The sequence below is a fragment of the Dryobates pubescens genome, chromosome 20 (genome assembly GCF_014839835.1).
Source record: "Dryobates pubescens isolate bDryPub1 chromosome 20, bDryPub1.pri, whole genome shotgun sequence".
Classification (NCBI taxonomy): Eukaryota; Metazoa; Chordata; class Aves; order Piciformes; family Picidae; genus Dryobates; species Dryobates pubescens.
The window spans coordinates 15,972,746-15,988,782 of record NC_071631.1 but is presented as its reverse complement, the minus strand read 5'-3'; positions in this window follow the sequence as shown (position 1 = coordinate 15,988,782).

The following is a 16,037-nucleotide window of genomic DNA, read 5'->3' as shown; positions in this document are numbered from 1 at the left end:
TGGCAGAAAGTTTATTAGATGGGAGAATAATGAGTAACCAGTAATGAATACTCTTGTTTTCATGTGAAAACAGACGAGCCTGTGAAAAGCAGAGCCTCTCCCCACTTTCTTGCCAACACATCCCCATTCACAATAATGCTCTCCAGCAGAGACAAGCCAGCAGACTCCTGATGCAGCCAAATAGTTGGCCATTCACAAACTCCAGTTTTATTGTCTTACCAGCTCTACCTACATGCCTGCCCTGAAATATGGAAGTGGCCACTGTGGGGTTGACCTGTTGTCTTTACAAAGGCAAGGCAATAAAAAATTTGAACTCCCTTGTTTGTACAATGTGCATTAACCACTCACACAGCCCTATGGGGTGGGGTGTTTTGGGGTCTCTCTTGGGCATCAGCAATTTCTCCTTACAGTGGAGGATTATTCCTGCTCTGTGGGGGCTTCTCTGCAATACCTCATCTTGTCAAATCAGTTTGGTCTACAGACTTCTGTAAGCCAATGTGCCACATCTTCTCCTAAGTAACTAGCAAAAGGATGAGTGGAAATGGCCTGAAGTTGAACCAGGGGAGGTTTAGATTGGATAGCAGGAACAATTTCTTTGCTGAAAGAAAGATCAGGCACTGGAATGGGCTGCCCAGGGAGGTGGTAGAGTCACCAACCCCAGAGTTGTTCAAAACATGTGCAGACATGGCACTTGGAACACGGTTTAATGGGCATGATAGTGCTGGGTTGATGGTTGGACTTGATTTTAGAGGTCTTCTCCAGCTGTAACAATTCTATGACTCTGTCTCCGCTCTGGTGCAAGCAACAAACACCTGACAGCGAGTCACACCGAAGTCCAATTGTACCAACCACCCCAACGTGGTAGCTCCTGAAAGCTTCCTACCTGCTGAAAGGTGGAAAGCACAAATACACCCAGATCCATTTCCTTGTTTCTGTTTTTGCTGACCGCATGGCTCCCAGTTGCATGTAATTATTTTGGTATGCTGGTGTTAATGATGTGTCCAGTTCACTTAGCCTGTTCATCAGTATTGCTGGTCATTTGCTGGTTCTTTGTTTCTTGCCTCCCAAAAGGTCAGCATATCATCAGCAAAACCAAGCACAATTCATCCATTATTTATCAAGCCAGGTTTGCTGCTCACCTGTCCCTGATTTCAAGGCCATGTTCCATCCTACATCTCAAACCTACATGGCACCTTCAGGCCCACACCTACAGGCATTTATTAAACAGAAATCATGAATTGTAAAAAGGAAGCCTGTGTTGCAGGCAGGGATTTGGCTTTGTTTTAAACACCCTGCATTTCTCAACCTCATCCCCCACCTTGGTCCTGCTGCTGCTTTGCCTTCTATTGACTGAAAAGCCATTTGTAAGTAAATCTATGCAATGAAAGACCTGCCTTTTGCTATTTGGCCTGAGATGTGGCCTGCTTTAACCCTCTGTCAGTGAAGGCTGACTACATCTGTTATTTCCTTAGCCTAACTGGTTTCTGAGTGCTCACCAGGGCTCCTTTTCACGCAGCCTGGCTGCATTATTGACATCTTCCACCAGAGCAATATTGTGGAATAGCATCCCCGGGGAAAACACAGAGCTTGTGAAATGTCCTGTGCAAAATCAGGGATGCTCAGCATCCCTCTGCCTGGGACCACAGCACCCTCTCAACAGGAGTGCCCCCCACACTGGTCCTACCTCTGTGGGAGGCATCTGCATCCTCACCAGCTCTCCAGACAGTGGGGTAGAGGTGATGCAATATGTTATCAAAGCTTCATCTGCCTCCAGGGAGTCTTTTAAATCTCAGCCCTTGAGAAGAGCAATAACCTTAAAAAAAAAAATCCCCACGAAATACCACCACATGGGACTTATTTCAAAAGGGAAATTCTAACCTACAAATAAAGGCAATAAAGAGGCAGAACTCTGCATCCCCATCGCATCTAACACGGCCCCAGAACAAGTGGAGATGTCCTGATTAGCTGCGGAGGGGGTAAAGGTGATGTCAGCCATCCCCATTGTAGCAGAGAGCTGTGGTTACACTGGAGAAGAGCCACTGAGCACCACCGAGGTCACCCCGGGGCAGCACAGCTCTCCTCTAACCCACCCCTGGGGCTCAGCTGATGGTATTCATCATATCTATTGCTCAGATTGAAAGCCAAGCTCAAGAAGTGACTCCGAACTGTGCTCCACCAGGAGGGAAGCGGGGAGAGGAGCAATGCCATCGCAGCTCTTTCCTCCCCCCCCCTATTTGTCCTGGTTATCAGACTGGAAAAGATCACCAATTACCCTCTTCCCAACCACCACTGCTCCTGCCAACAAAAGATGAAAAGCACATTTATTTCTCTTAAGTGAGATCTTTTTGTGACACATAAGGACCCTTGTATACATGACAATTACTTGTAAAAAATGTCTCTCTGTCTCCAGCACATCTGTAAATGGATTTAAGCCCATATAAAGGATGTAAAAACGGCTATAACCGCCCCAGTGCAGCTCCCGGGAAGCTCTCAACGGTGGTTTGTTTTGTTGTTTGGGGGCTGTGATTTCTTTTTTTTTCCCCTCCACATATATAAAAGCCAACACGGAACAAAAAAGGCCTGTCAGCAAAGAAAGGTAGGCACCACCTAACTAGGGAAACTTAATTTTATTTATTTTTATTGACAATTTCGAGCAACTGTTTCTCAATCATAAAAGTAAAAAGCACCGGCTCAGCTAGTCAGCCCATCATTTCTGTTTAGCTTTTTATTTGTGAGAGGAACTCTTTGGAGAGGCAATATCTTGTTTGCAGAGACACCCTAGTGGCAGCATGACATTACTCAAACCACCGAACGAGGCGCATGCAGAGAATGCAGACTCCTCCCGCAGCACCTCCAGCACTTTATGGCTCTCCCCCCGAGCGCCCCGGGGTTCCTCTGCTCCCCCACCACCTCGGCCTGCCCCATTACCACCTACTTCTAGCTTTGACGGGGAGGATGAGCAAAGCTTCACTTAATCCCAAACGCTGTCATTGTCTAGTGGGTAATTATTTGCCATTGCATATTATTATTATTATTATTATTATTGTGATGATGATGATTATTATTTTTACTATGCGTTTTTTGACAGATGCCTTACTGGGGTTCTGCCTCACTGATGTGCATCACGAACAGCACCCTAAAGCACTGGAAAACAAACAGCATCCTATAGCACTGGAGCAGGCTGCCCAGGGAGATTGTGGAGTCTCCTCCTCTGGAGACTTTCAAAACCTACCTGGATGCATTCCTGTGTAGAATACCCTAAGTGACCCTGCTTTGGCAGGGGGGTTGGATCCAATGGTCTCTTGAGGTCCCTTCCAACCTCTAATGTACTGTGATACTGTAAAGCACTATGGGATGTATCCGTGCCTGAATTACAGACATGCCACTCATACTTCACTGGCCCAGGGGCTTGTAAGAGCTAGGTTCATACAACTAAGACTAGGGGTGATGGAAAAAAATAGAAACAGGTAGATTCAGATTGGATGTTAGGAAGAGGTTCTCCATGAGGGTGGTGAGACACTGGAATATGTTACCCAGGCAGGTGGTGGAAGCCTCATCCCTGGAAGTTTTTAAGGCCAGGCTGGATGTGGATGTAAGCAACCTGATGTAGTGTGAGGTGTCCCTGCCCATGGCAGGGGGATTGGAACTGGATGATCCTTGAGGTCCCTTCCAACCCTAACAATTCTATGATTCTAACTCGTCAGGAGTCAAAGGATGCATGGAGGTAAGAAAGGAACCCAGTGGGATTTGCCAGGTAAGTAGTCTGGTTTCCAGATCCCAGCAAAGCTAGTGAGAGCCAGGCACCTAATATGCAACTGCAGTGGGTGACCCTGGTTTGGAGTGCCCTGGTCCAGCCAGTAATGGGCTGTCCTTCTGAGAGGCCAGTGACAGGCTCATTTCACTGTGATGCCAGTGATGGCTTATTCCTCTGAGAGGCCAGCATTGGGCTTAGGATACAGAAGTGATCACACTCTATGCAGCCAAGGGCTGGTTCAGTGGTGGGCTTGGCAGTGCCGGGTTAATGGCTGGACTCAATAATCTTAAAGGTCTTCTCCAAACTGAACGGTTCCATGCATCCTCCAACGGGGGCATGCAGATGAAATCCTTTCACTCAGTGGGTCGAGGTGGCCAGTTACCACAGGTAATTGAAAAATTGGGAATGAGCAGCTTGCAAGAATACATTGCTTTGGGGCAAGGCTTTGGGGCAAGGCTCTTAACAGCTTCCCAGAGCAAGTTCGTTTGGCCGCAGTGGATAATAAACTCGGTGTTGTGCTACCTTGGCATCTGTGCTCTCACACAGAGGGGAGGAAGATTCTCCACTCCCATTTGCACTCCTACCCTAACAACAGCACGGGTGTCAGGTGTCTGCAAGCTAAAGGCTTCCCTGGCTGTGGCACGACACCAGAAGCATATGCAATGAGACTGCACCTTCTGTTCACACTCCGGCAGTAATCCCGCGCAGGCAGGTTTGCTGTTAACCTCCCTAATGGAAAGTCTGTTCAGTGGCTTGTTGGCTTTGCCTCAGTTGAAGGATTATCTGCAGAGATGCAGACTGTTGATTTGTGGGCATCTTCTACAGTGAGAGCTGCAGAGATTCAAAAGAAACCCTGCAGCCTGCAGCCAGTGAGGGAAGGTGAGTTTTGCCCAAAGACAGGCCAAGGCAGTCAGACATAATTCCTACAGAAGAAATCTCTCCCTTCAGCTGGTTTAGGGAGAGGGGAAAAAAGAACTTGCCTCAGCTTAATTACAAATGTACTTCTTTCCTTTCCTCTCTTGCCACCCCTGCCCCTCACCCCCTGATAAAATGAGGGTAAAAAGCCCTGCAAATGGCAATATCCAATATTCATTAGTGGCTTGTGAGAGAGACAGAGACACACAACTCATTACTGGGTTCTTCACCTTTACCCTTGACAATGGTTATTTACATAATAACCTGACCCTTAGGTTACTCTTCATTAACAAACACATGTGCAAACATAGAAGCAGCTGGCTACAACTCATAAATATATATTGTTAACCTTGGCTTAGAAGACTTACTTTCACTTACCAAAGGAAAAAAGGGAGACACTATTTTGCATAGCTATTATCTTCTAACCTCAGTAAATGGTACAACGAGGCAGAGACTCGGCGCAGAGCCGGGTGCGCTCCAGGAAACTTCTGCTTGCAGGACGCAACACCACAGCTGGTGCAGCTCTCCATGCAAACCAGCTCCTTGTGTGTTGTCCCTGCCTGAAGCATCCTCCTCTGCCCCGTGGGGGACTGTCCCAGATAGGGGATGAGGCAGAGACCATTGATGCTGGGGGTGAGTCAGTCCAGCTCTTCTATTCCCCAAATCATCTGATGACAGCAGCTGAGCTAGACCATGGCGGGATAGTGTGCAAAGCTAGGATGGAGTAGGGAAGGACCTCTCCAGAGAAGCAGGTTTTCCAGATAAGAGTAATGGTGCCATTTTTCCTCCTGAGTAAAAGTTTCAGGCTCCATATGGAAATATTTCTGTGCATGGTCTTGCAGACCAGGATTAGAGCTTTCCTTCATGTTTATGAAGGCACCTAAACCAGATTCTGAGACTTCAATTTCACCAAACAGGTCTGGGAGCTAACTGCCATCCCTTGGTCTGACATGGATGAATTGTGCCTGTGTCTTAAGCCATGTAATATCCCTGAGCAGTGGGAAAGGTGCCCTGGAGCTTTCTGGAGCATGGACAAGTTTTTGCTCCCATCAGGTGCAACAGGTCACCTCTGTCTCAAAGGTGAGTCCCAAAGCATCACTTAGCATCATTTCCAATACCACATTTCCCAAAGTCCATTACCATATTCCCAAAACAAAGGCCCATGAGTTCTGTTCAGCCAGAGGTTGGTGGGTTTTCAGTATGCACTTCAGTGGCCACATATCAGACACATTCCCAGTAAGACAAGGCACCACCAACACCACTTGCGGGAGACCAGCCTTTGTTTTGGCCACAGCTTCATGACCAGAGCAGGTCACACAGATCATAGAATTGCTGTGTTTGGAAAAAACCTTTTAGGATACTCAAGACCAACCTTTCTCTAACTCTACCAAGCCTGGTGCTAAACTATGTCGCTCAGCACCACATCTCTGCCTCTTTTAAACACCTCCAGGGATGGGGATTTGACCACCTTCCTGGGAAGCCTGTTCCACTGCTTGGTAACCCTTTCAGTGAAGATAACATACTCCATTTCTAAATGCCCCTGCCCCTGGCTGTGATGACAGCAAGACTCTGGTGCTCAGGCTCTACCAGAAAGCTTAAGTACCAACCATATTTATAAAGGTGGGATTTTTTGTTTGGTTGAAATAGCAGATGGTCCTCAAAGAGCCAGATCCTCATCGTCCTGCATGTGGCAATGATCCAACAGATTTGCAAGACTAGAAATGCTCACCATCAGCTGCTGACAAATCCCACCACTGCCAGCACTCTGTGGATGCAGGATGGGCTTCCTGGGCCACACTGTGATCACCCTGCATTTCAGCTCCTCTCAGTTCTAATATTTACTCTTTCTTCAAGTCTTCTCCTGTCCTAGCCTAGATGCCCAGAAAGAGGCATTTTGGAGGCTGTGAGCAGAGAGAAGAGCAGCTATGGGTCTGCCTCCAGTTTGACATTTGGGGAACAAAGGAATTGCTTAATGAGAACTTAAATGAGGATAAGATGCAGTTGAAAGAGAATTCTATCTAGTGTTTACAGAGCCCAAATGTTAATTGTGTTTATGTATCAAAACCTGAAATTAACAACTCAACGTTGCAAAATCTTGCAAGAAAGCCAAACCTTGCTGTTCCAGGCAGTCTGTATTATCCACCACAAATCACTCAAAAGCCTTTTTACCTATTCACTCAGTATTTCCAAACCAATTACTAGCTTGCAGTTTGCAAAGCAGGCTGACACTTGGGGTTTCAGGCAGGGACTTCCTTCAGTCCCACTACCAATCCAACTATGTTTTAATTTAGTGAAGAGGGAAAGCATATAATTTTTTAGCTCCAGGGAAGCCAGAGGCAATCACAAATATCCCTTGAGCTGAGTCAAATTCTTCAGTTTAAAGAAGCAGGCCATTCTATTGCAATAATTGGACTTTAGTGTCCCTTTCGTTTAAAGAAACAATAGCTGATCTGGAGAGCTGATGGCTTGGACACAGGGTGGTTCACCTCTGGGACCCAAGTCACAGCCTTAACTATAATTGGAGGAACCCAGAATAGCAAGTGCCTTTCTTGCCTGGAAATAACAACAACAAATAAATAAATAATAATGGGAACAGACTGCCCAGGACAGTGGTGGAGTCACCATGCCTGGAGGGATTTGAAAGCTGTGTAGATGTGGTGTGGAGGGACATGGTTTAGTGGCGGACTTGGCATTAACTTGGTTAATGGTAGAGCTCAATGATCTTAGAGGTCTTTTCAAACCTAAAGGATTCTGTGATTTTATTCTATGAAAACAACAACAACAATAATTGTTAAAAGCAGATCAACACACCAGAGATCCACACACACAATTAGGATTTTGTTAGCATTTGGCATCTGGATGATGCTACACAAAGACAGACCTTGGGAGACAGCTTCAGGTTAATGAAGAAGAGATGGTGAAGATTGGAGCACAGGGCAAGAATTGCTGTGACTACCAGTGAGGCTGAATACACAAACCTGTACAATGCCTTTTCACCACTGCAGAGCGAAAAAGAAAGCATCTCTAGCTGGAAGATTGGCCAAGGGAGATATCCTTGGAGATTAAATGAGCAGATGGGGCCTACTGTCCTTAGATAAGGTTGATGATACTTATTAGAGAGTAAGCCAAAGAAATTAAGCTGCTTGCAATATCAAGGTGATAGCTGAGCTTCAGAGCAAAGTGGAGAGGCTGAGTAGGACTCACAAGCTTCCTACCAAGCAACAGCAGGACAAGCAACACCACCGTGCTGCACCTCCTGCAGAAGCGACTTTAATTGCTCTGCAGGCAGTGATTAGAGAGGCCTCGTCCCAGCCCCACCGGTGCACAAGGGACTGGGGAGATGAAGAGGCTTAGCTGGGGTCCTGCAAGGAGACTCTGTGGTGGCCTCAGGAGGAGAAAGCAGCTCCCCCCCCCCAACGTGCACCAACAAACCACGCTTCCCCCTGTGCCTGGCAAATGTCAGCCCCAAATTAGATACAGTAGTGGTGCTTATAAATCCCAGTTAGAAAATGCCATCATGTATTTTTAATCCACCCGCCTCGTCACTGCATAATAAAAGGAAAGGATTGCCTGGTTTGAGTGGCATTTGTAAGTAGCATGTGAAAGGGGCTAATAGAGGGAGAAAATTAGCTGCATTTATCATCTTAACTACATTCATATTACACTCACGATGCAATTGTTTAAAAATTGCGCTTTTAGAGCGGGTCCTTTGGAAAGTTTAAGCATTCCAAACAACCTCCCATTTATCCTCAGAACAAACATTACCTTAAAAAGGATTTATTCTGTCGCCCTCCTGAACTGCCAAAGGAATGGACTTTGCTGCATGGCTTTCTGGAAAGTGAAGTCAACAGCAGCAAAGCCACTCAAAACACAGGGCTTGTGGTTTATGTCAGGTGATGAAGTTGGAGGTTGGGGGGAGGGAATAAATAAATGTGGAATTGGAACCTATTCAGTGTTTGAACAAAATCCTACAGAGCATTCCCTCTGGAAACCCTCCCCTCAGTATAAATGTATAAGTTTTGAGGTGAATTAAAACAAAAAGATATATTTGACCACCCTCTTAATCTCCCATCGTTGCTCAGCATTTAAGTCATGGCAGCAAGCAGTATGTTTTCATGCCAGATTATAACATCAGACTGGAAACTCTGCAGTATTTTTGTTTTTCAATCAGTTAGGTCATCTGTTACTCAGCAGTGATTGAGACATAGTGGCTAATTCATAGCCAATTGCCATTTATGATGTAATGAAAACTCCTAAGAGGGAGCAAACCACATGAAAATCCAGGAGGGTGAAAGCAGGCACCAAACACCCTAGTGCAGCTGAGAAAACCTGGCCCAGAGGTGCAGATATTTCAAGTAGCACTATCAGTATCCCATGAATAACTACACACAACATTAACAGGCCACTTCACTTTAGGCAGTACTGTGGTAATTTTGAGGTTGTTCAGTGCACTGTCCTGATATAAATATCTTTACAAACTACTCAGTGGCTCTGTGTGAAGTTAACAGTCACAAACTGTCACCAAAGTGATGTTTTGTTCCATACCATTCCTGCACCATTTTCACTGGGCACTCCAAGGGGTATTTCTGAACAGACCCTGTCCTCTAACTCTGAATTTTGACTATGCCAAACCCATGCAAACTTGAAAATAAAGGAAATAGAAATTCCCCCAGGACTTCTTGCTAGCTGGTTTGTGCAGAGCTCCTTCAGCCTGTGTCAGGCTCTGTGCACAGCTGAGGACATGGTCCTACAGCTCTGGTACCTATGGTCCTGCCCCAACACAGCCACAGAATGACTTAGGGAAAATTCCCTTCAATGGGAGGCTTCAGCATAAAATTCCCACCTCTGGAGTCCTGGCTTCTGTTCTCCTACCTCCTGCCCCTGGGCACTTTTCTCCTCAATTAGTTTTTATCATTTCTTTTGATCCCAGGATGACCTGAGAATTTATTCTGCTGCTGAGGTGCCTTCTCTGCACATTGGCAGCAGGAGAACCAAAGTTACTCTGCCAGCTCTGCTAATATGAACTCTGGGAAGATAGGGCTTTATGTTCTCCAGGAGAGGTCCTGGCAAATCTGCAATTTCAGTCAGTGACAGTCAGATGTGTCCTGACATGGACCAAGATGTTCAAGAACACATTACAGATTCTTCTGCAAAACCTGGGGTTTCACCAGTGCTATGACACATGAGAGCCTGGAAACAAAATCTTCCAGCAGTTACATCCTGTCTGAGGCAGGGTCACCCACCCACTCTCTCCTGTCCTGCTGTGATGTCCACCTCTCCTGTGGTGCTGCGAGTCACAGAATCACCAAGGCTGGAAGAGACCTCAAAGATCATCAAGTCCAACCTGTCACCACAGACCTCATGACTAAGCCATGGCACCAAGTGCCACCTCCAATCCCCTCTTGAACACCTCCAGGGATGGGGACTCCACCACCTCCCTGGGCGGCACATTCCAATGGCTAACGACTCTCTCAGTGAAGAATTTTCTCCTCACCTCAAGCCTAAACTTCCCCTGGTGCAACTTGAAGCTGTGTCCTCTTGTTCTGGTGCTGGTTGCCTGGGTGTCAGCCTTTCTGAGAAGAGCACCTCCTTTTCCCACAGAGATGTGGGCAAGAAAAATATGCTGAAAGTAGCAAGCAAGTTTGGAGGAGGGTAAATCCCAAGAAAAATTCAGGAAAGAAGGCATTGCACTCAAGACCAAAGCTCTACAGACACCATGACATCTGCATGTTACTGCTCCGGCAGGGATGGCCCTTCCTACCGTAGGAGCTGACAAAGAACAGCTTCACTTCTCCTGCTCATTGTTGGTAGAAACAGAAATATCCAAGGCAGACTGTTGCTTCTCTTCCCAGACACACCATCTAGATCAAAGATGATCAGATAGCTTGATCACCTCTCCTGAGACGACAGGCTGAGTGAGTTTGGTCTATTCAGCCTGGAAAAGAGAAGGCTCTGGGGAGACCTTATAGCAACATTCTAGTACCTGAAGAGGGCTACAGGGAAGCTGGAGAGGGACACTTTATAAGGGCTTGTGGTGGTAGGACAAGGGGCAATGGTTTCAAACTAGAGCAGGGTTAGATTGGACTTTAGGAAGAAGTTCCTTAGTACAAGGGTGGTGAGACACTGGAACATGTTGCCCAGAGAAGTTGTGGGTGCCTCATCCCCCGAAGTGTTTAAGAGCAGGCTGAATGAAGCTTTGAGCAAGCTACTCTAGTGGAAGGTGTTCCTGCCCACAGCAGGGCGGTTGGAACTAGATGATCTTTAAGTCCCTTCCAACTCAAGCCGTTCTACGATTCTATGATCTGTGCAGAAGCTCCTGCTAGCAGGTCACCCAGCTGCCATGGAGGAAGAGTCCCCTTTACCTCTCTCCCTCCACCCCTGTCCCAAACACACTGCTTTTGCAGCTTTCCATCCATGCTCCGAGGGACTGCCCTGTCTCCCAGCGAAGCCAGCAGCACACGCTGTAGCCATGGGGAGAGCAGACAATTAGCCTGAGTCATCATTCACGTTCCTTCCCCCCTCTAGCTGCCAGCCCTCCCGCGATAAAGATGTCGCTTGTGAGGCAAAGCATCCCAGCCCGGCTTGCTGGGAGGAGTCACTGACCCACTCAGTAATTACTCATGCTAACAGCTTAACTAACATGCAAATTCCTCTGCTGACTGACAGGTAAACAGCGAGCTGGCCTGCCTGGCTCTGGGGGGAGTGGTGGGGGTGGGAGTGACAGAGATGTAAAAGCTTGTGTCAAATTCCAGATCTAACGTGGCTTCAAAGTGCAACGTGATTCATTAGCCTTATTTCATGCCCAGGATAACAAAGTTGTGGTTGCTGTGTTAATTGAGGAGGGAGGAGCAGAGGGGACTTGCTGGCACAGCAGCTCCCAGGCCACGCTTCAGGAGGGGTGCTTGGCACCTTGGCTGGTGCCTGGCTGTGGGGTTCTCTGCCTTGGAAGGAAAGGGATGTCTGCCGTCTTGTAGAATCATTCTGGATGGAAAAAACCCTCTAAGATCTTATCATAGAACTGCCTGCTTGGAAAAGACCTTACAATTATTGAGTCCAACCAGAACCTAACATCTCCCTGTACACAACTGTTGGACCATGTCCTTAAGCTCCTCATCCAGACATCCTTTAAACATCTCCAAGGATGACGACTCCACCATCTCCCTGGGCAGTCTGTTCCACTGCCTGATGACTCTTATGGTGAAGAAGTTTTTCCTAATATCCAACCTTAACCTCCTCTGGCATAACCTGAGGCCATTTCCTCTTGTCCTGTCACTTGTTACCTAGGAGAAGAGGCTGACCATCACCTTGCTACAACGACCTTTCAGGGACTTATGGAGAGCAATGAGGTCTCCCCTCAGCCTCCTTTTCTCAAGGCTGAATACCCCCACTCCATCAGCTGCTTCTCAAGACCCCTAACCAGCTTTGTTGCCCTTCTGTCATCTTCCCTCGTGCCAAATACAAGCAGCACTCTTGAGAGGCTGGAAGTCAGCTCACAGGAGCTGGAAGCTGCTCCAGGGGCTGCTTCTCCTCCAGTGTCCTCCACCCTTTCCTGCAGCCAGGCTTACCAAAGCTCCCACAGTGCTCTTTTCAAGCAGGTTGTTTGAAAACAGCAGAGAGTGGAGGCTTTGAGGGAAAAAACAAACCCACAAAAAGCAGGCTTTGAGCAAAAAGCCTCCACTTCTTGTCACGCTGATCCTTGCAGCCATGCTTACCCTTCCTGATGTCTACCAGCTCTCTCCTTGCTTTTTACCACTAACACGCTGGACCCTGTGGCCAGCCCAGAGCTCGTTAAACAAGCCCAGCTCTGGTTTAGAGGCTGAGGCAGGCAACAGGACTTATGGTAGAGGAGGTGGAAGGGAGGAAATTGCAAACCTGAATTTAAGCCACGGTTTGGAGTGATCTAAAGCAGCCACTAAGCCTGACAGCTCCCTCATTTCCTGCTCCTCGCAGAGTTTCTGCCCTGAGGTTTGTTGATGCTGGCTCACGTTCAAGAACCTGAAGAAATTCCTCCTGTGCCACAATGCAAAGCAACCTCTGGATCCTAACAGGGTTGGAAAGGAGGCATGACAGGGGAGAGTGCTCCGATTAGCATCCTAAAAACGTGGGCGAAACCAAGGCAGGGCCTCACACATCGACACCCAGCAGTTGTGTCTTGCTGCTGAGCACTGGTTCCGGTCTGTGGAGGAGGATTTGATTGTTACTGACATTACAGGGTCTGCAGACAACGTGGGCTGGGGTGCTGCGGTGCTGGGTGAGTGTGATGGCAGAGCCAGAGGCTGCTCTCTCCCATCAGCCATCCCAAGCCTTCCCACTCAGATGGTGAGCTCAGGCTTTAACAGACAGAAAATAAGGGGCCAGCTCAAGGTTGCACAGCTCAGTGCCCACTGCCCAGCCCCATGACCCTGGTCTCAATGACAAACTCTTCAGCTTGCTAAAATGAGGTAAAGGAAGAGAAAATATCTGAGAACAAGGAAGCGAAGTGATGCCAAACTTGGCCTGCAGAGGAGAGGGGTACCTGTGCAGCAGTCCCCAGCATGGAGACAGGCAAAGAGTGAGGATCCCACTGGCGGAGGAGACTCCAGAGTCCAGTAGGCTGCATGGTACTGCCATAAACACAACCAACAGCCTCATCTGCCAGCCTGGTGCCAGCAGCCACCACTCCTGGGCTGATTCATCCCTCCCTGCATCCTTCTCCCCACGTATTTAGTTCTTTTAAGTGGCTGTAAAACCCATCTGTCATCTGTAGCAGCTTGCTGGGGACAAGCAGAGGGGACCATGCTGTCCCAGGTGGGAGGCTGCTGGCCCCCCATTAACCATCTTCACTTTCCCGGGAGTCATTTATTTATTTATTTATTTGGCGGGGGCAAACCTCTGGCATCAGCGCTCTGCAGAGAGCCTGCTTACAGCTCCAAAAAGCACCTCTATTATTCTCAGGCCATTTGGTAGTGGTTGCCATGGAGATCAAAAGCAAAATGGCATGCAAATCAACACCAGCCCCGCGCTCAATAACAACGGGGAAAGGGCAGCCGGATAAGACGAGGAAAAGAAGAAGGAAAAAAAATATAATAAACCCACTTGAAATGCTTCAACCTGCATTGCTGGCTGTGATTAGATCTAGAAGGCAAGAAAAATACCCCTAATGGGTTACACCAAAGGGCTTGAAAATACAACTGGGCTGTGGCCTGTGTGATGGTTTCAATATAACCTCCCTCCACATCCACACGTGCCCGTGTACATACAGATATTAAAGTGGAGCACACACTTTAGAGTGATAAATTTATGCAATGATTTCTCACTACAAGCTCCTTTTTATTTTTCCCCCCCTCCAGTCTCCAGACTCTCCCCACACAGCTGCCAGCCTCCCATCAGCAATCTGTGGTAGCACTGTGTTGTAAACCAATCTCATCCCGACTCTCCTGTCCTTCTCCTCCCCGGGGAGGGGTGGCACACGCTGTCATTTCAAGCTGTGCTGCTGTACAGGTAGGAGCGTAGGCAGCACTGCTGCTCTGAGGAGCTGCCTGTGCGTATTCGGTTCTGCCCATCTGAAAAATTCACTCCTGCCAGCAATTTCATAGAATCACAGAATCATTTCCACTGGAAAAGACTTTTAAGATCTTCAAGTCCCACCATTAACCCAGCACTGCCAGGTTACCACTAAACCACATCCCTCAACACCACATACACAGGGCTTTTAAATCCCTCCAGGGATGATGACCCTGCCACTGCCCTGGGAGGCCTATTCCAGGGCTTGACAACCCTTTGGGGGAAGAAATTGTTCCTAATGTCCAGTCTAAGCCCTCTCTGGTGCAACTTATGGCTGTTCCTTCTTGTCCTATTGCTTGTTTCTTCAAGAGACCAGCCTCTACCTGTCTCCAACCTCCTTTCAGGCAGTTGTAGAGAGGCAGAAGGTCTTCCTTCAACCTCCTTTTCTCTGGGCTGAACAACCCCAGTTCCCTCGGCTGTTCCTCACAAGACTGGTTCTCCAGACCTTTCACCACCTTCACTGCTGTTCTTTGGACATGCTCCATCCTCTCAATGTGCCCCTGGTGTGAGGGGCACAAAACTGAATCCAGTGTTTGAGGTGAGACCTCACCAGAGCTTGATTTCTCCACAGCTCAAGAGCCTATGGAAAACAAGCTCTGTGCAGCTCCCAAATGGTAAAACCTAGCACCAGCTGCCTGTTTTGTTCACAACTTCTACCCTTAGGTGTTGCAATCACTAAGATAAATGTAAGGGTGCAGATGCAAACATTGAGAGATGAGATTTTTGGGTACTCTGCCTGGTATCATGGGTTCTGTTTTCTTCCAGGGCATGCTGAACCCCAGCCCTGCTGCTGGCAGAGGGAGGGTGTTCACTGAACGAGCAGCTCTTGAGCATTTTGTTTTCCCTTTATTGTTAACAGGCAAACTCAAGCTTTCACACAAATCAACCCTGCTTTGAAGACAGAATTACTCATTTTTCACAGGCCTGCCCACAGCATTGCAGCTACACTACTTAGTGCTTCAGAAATATGAATGAATTTGTTCCGCGCCACAACAGGCACCATTAACACCACAGCCCTTATCCACACAGACAGGGAACAAAGACCTGGGAGAGATAAGAAGCAGGTACTTGGGATGAGGATACTTGGTTTTTCCAGGTATGCACCAGACAACAGTGCATTGCCTCCAGGGATATATCTTGCCAATTCCACCTCCAAAGCAGAGCCCAGCAACCCAAGCCAAAAAGAGGGCAGCACATAACTGAGAGCCCATCAGTGAAAAGTTTGGCCAAGGGACCCCAGATGAGTCCTGGGAATGGTGATTTTCCAAAGGTTTCAAACTTAGACTAGCAAAAGCCAATGCTTTTCCACAAAAATTCAGCTCCTGCCAAATTCCAGCAACTTCTTCCAAAATATTTTGGGTATGTTTATCCACAAGGACCTTGGAGACTGATGGATGTGACTGAGCTCCAGCAAAGCAGCTCACAAAGGAAGAACTGCAAGATTTGTTTGCTGGAAAAAAAGCAGGGAGAAGGAGAAGAAAGAATGATGGACAAGTTGGTCCCCAGAACAGGGGCTGGAACCAAAACAAGAGGAGAGTTGCCCTTAGCTCAGAGTAACCTCCCTGGTGATATAGAATCATTAAGCTTGGAAAAGACCTTTGACATCATCGAGTCCAACCATGATCTAACTCTGCATCTTTGTGAGAATTTCTATCTACAAAGGGCCATGGTGCTTGTTGTGCAAAGGCCTCACAGTCCTTTCTTGGGAACTTCCCAAAGTACCATAAATTCCTACCTTGTTTTTAGCAAGCTCATTATCAAACCCACATGCTGTCAACACACACCACTTCTCCATCCCTTAAGCCCAGTGCTATAAGCACACCTG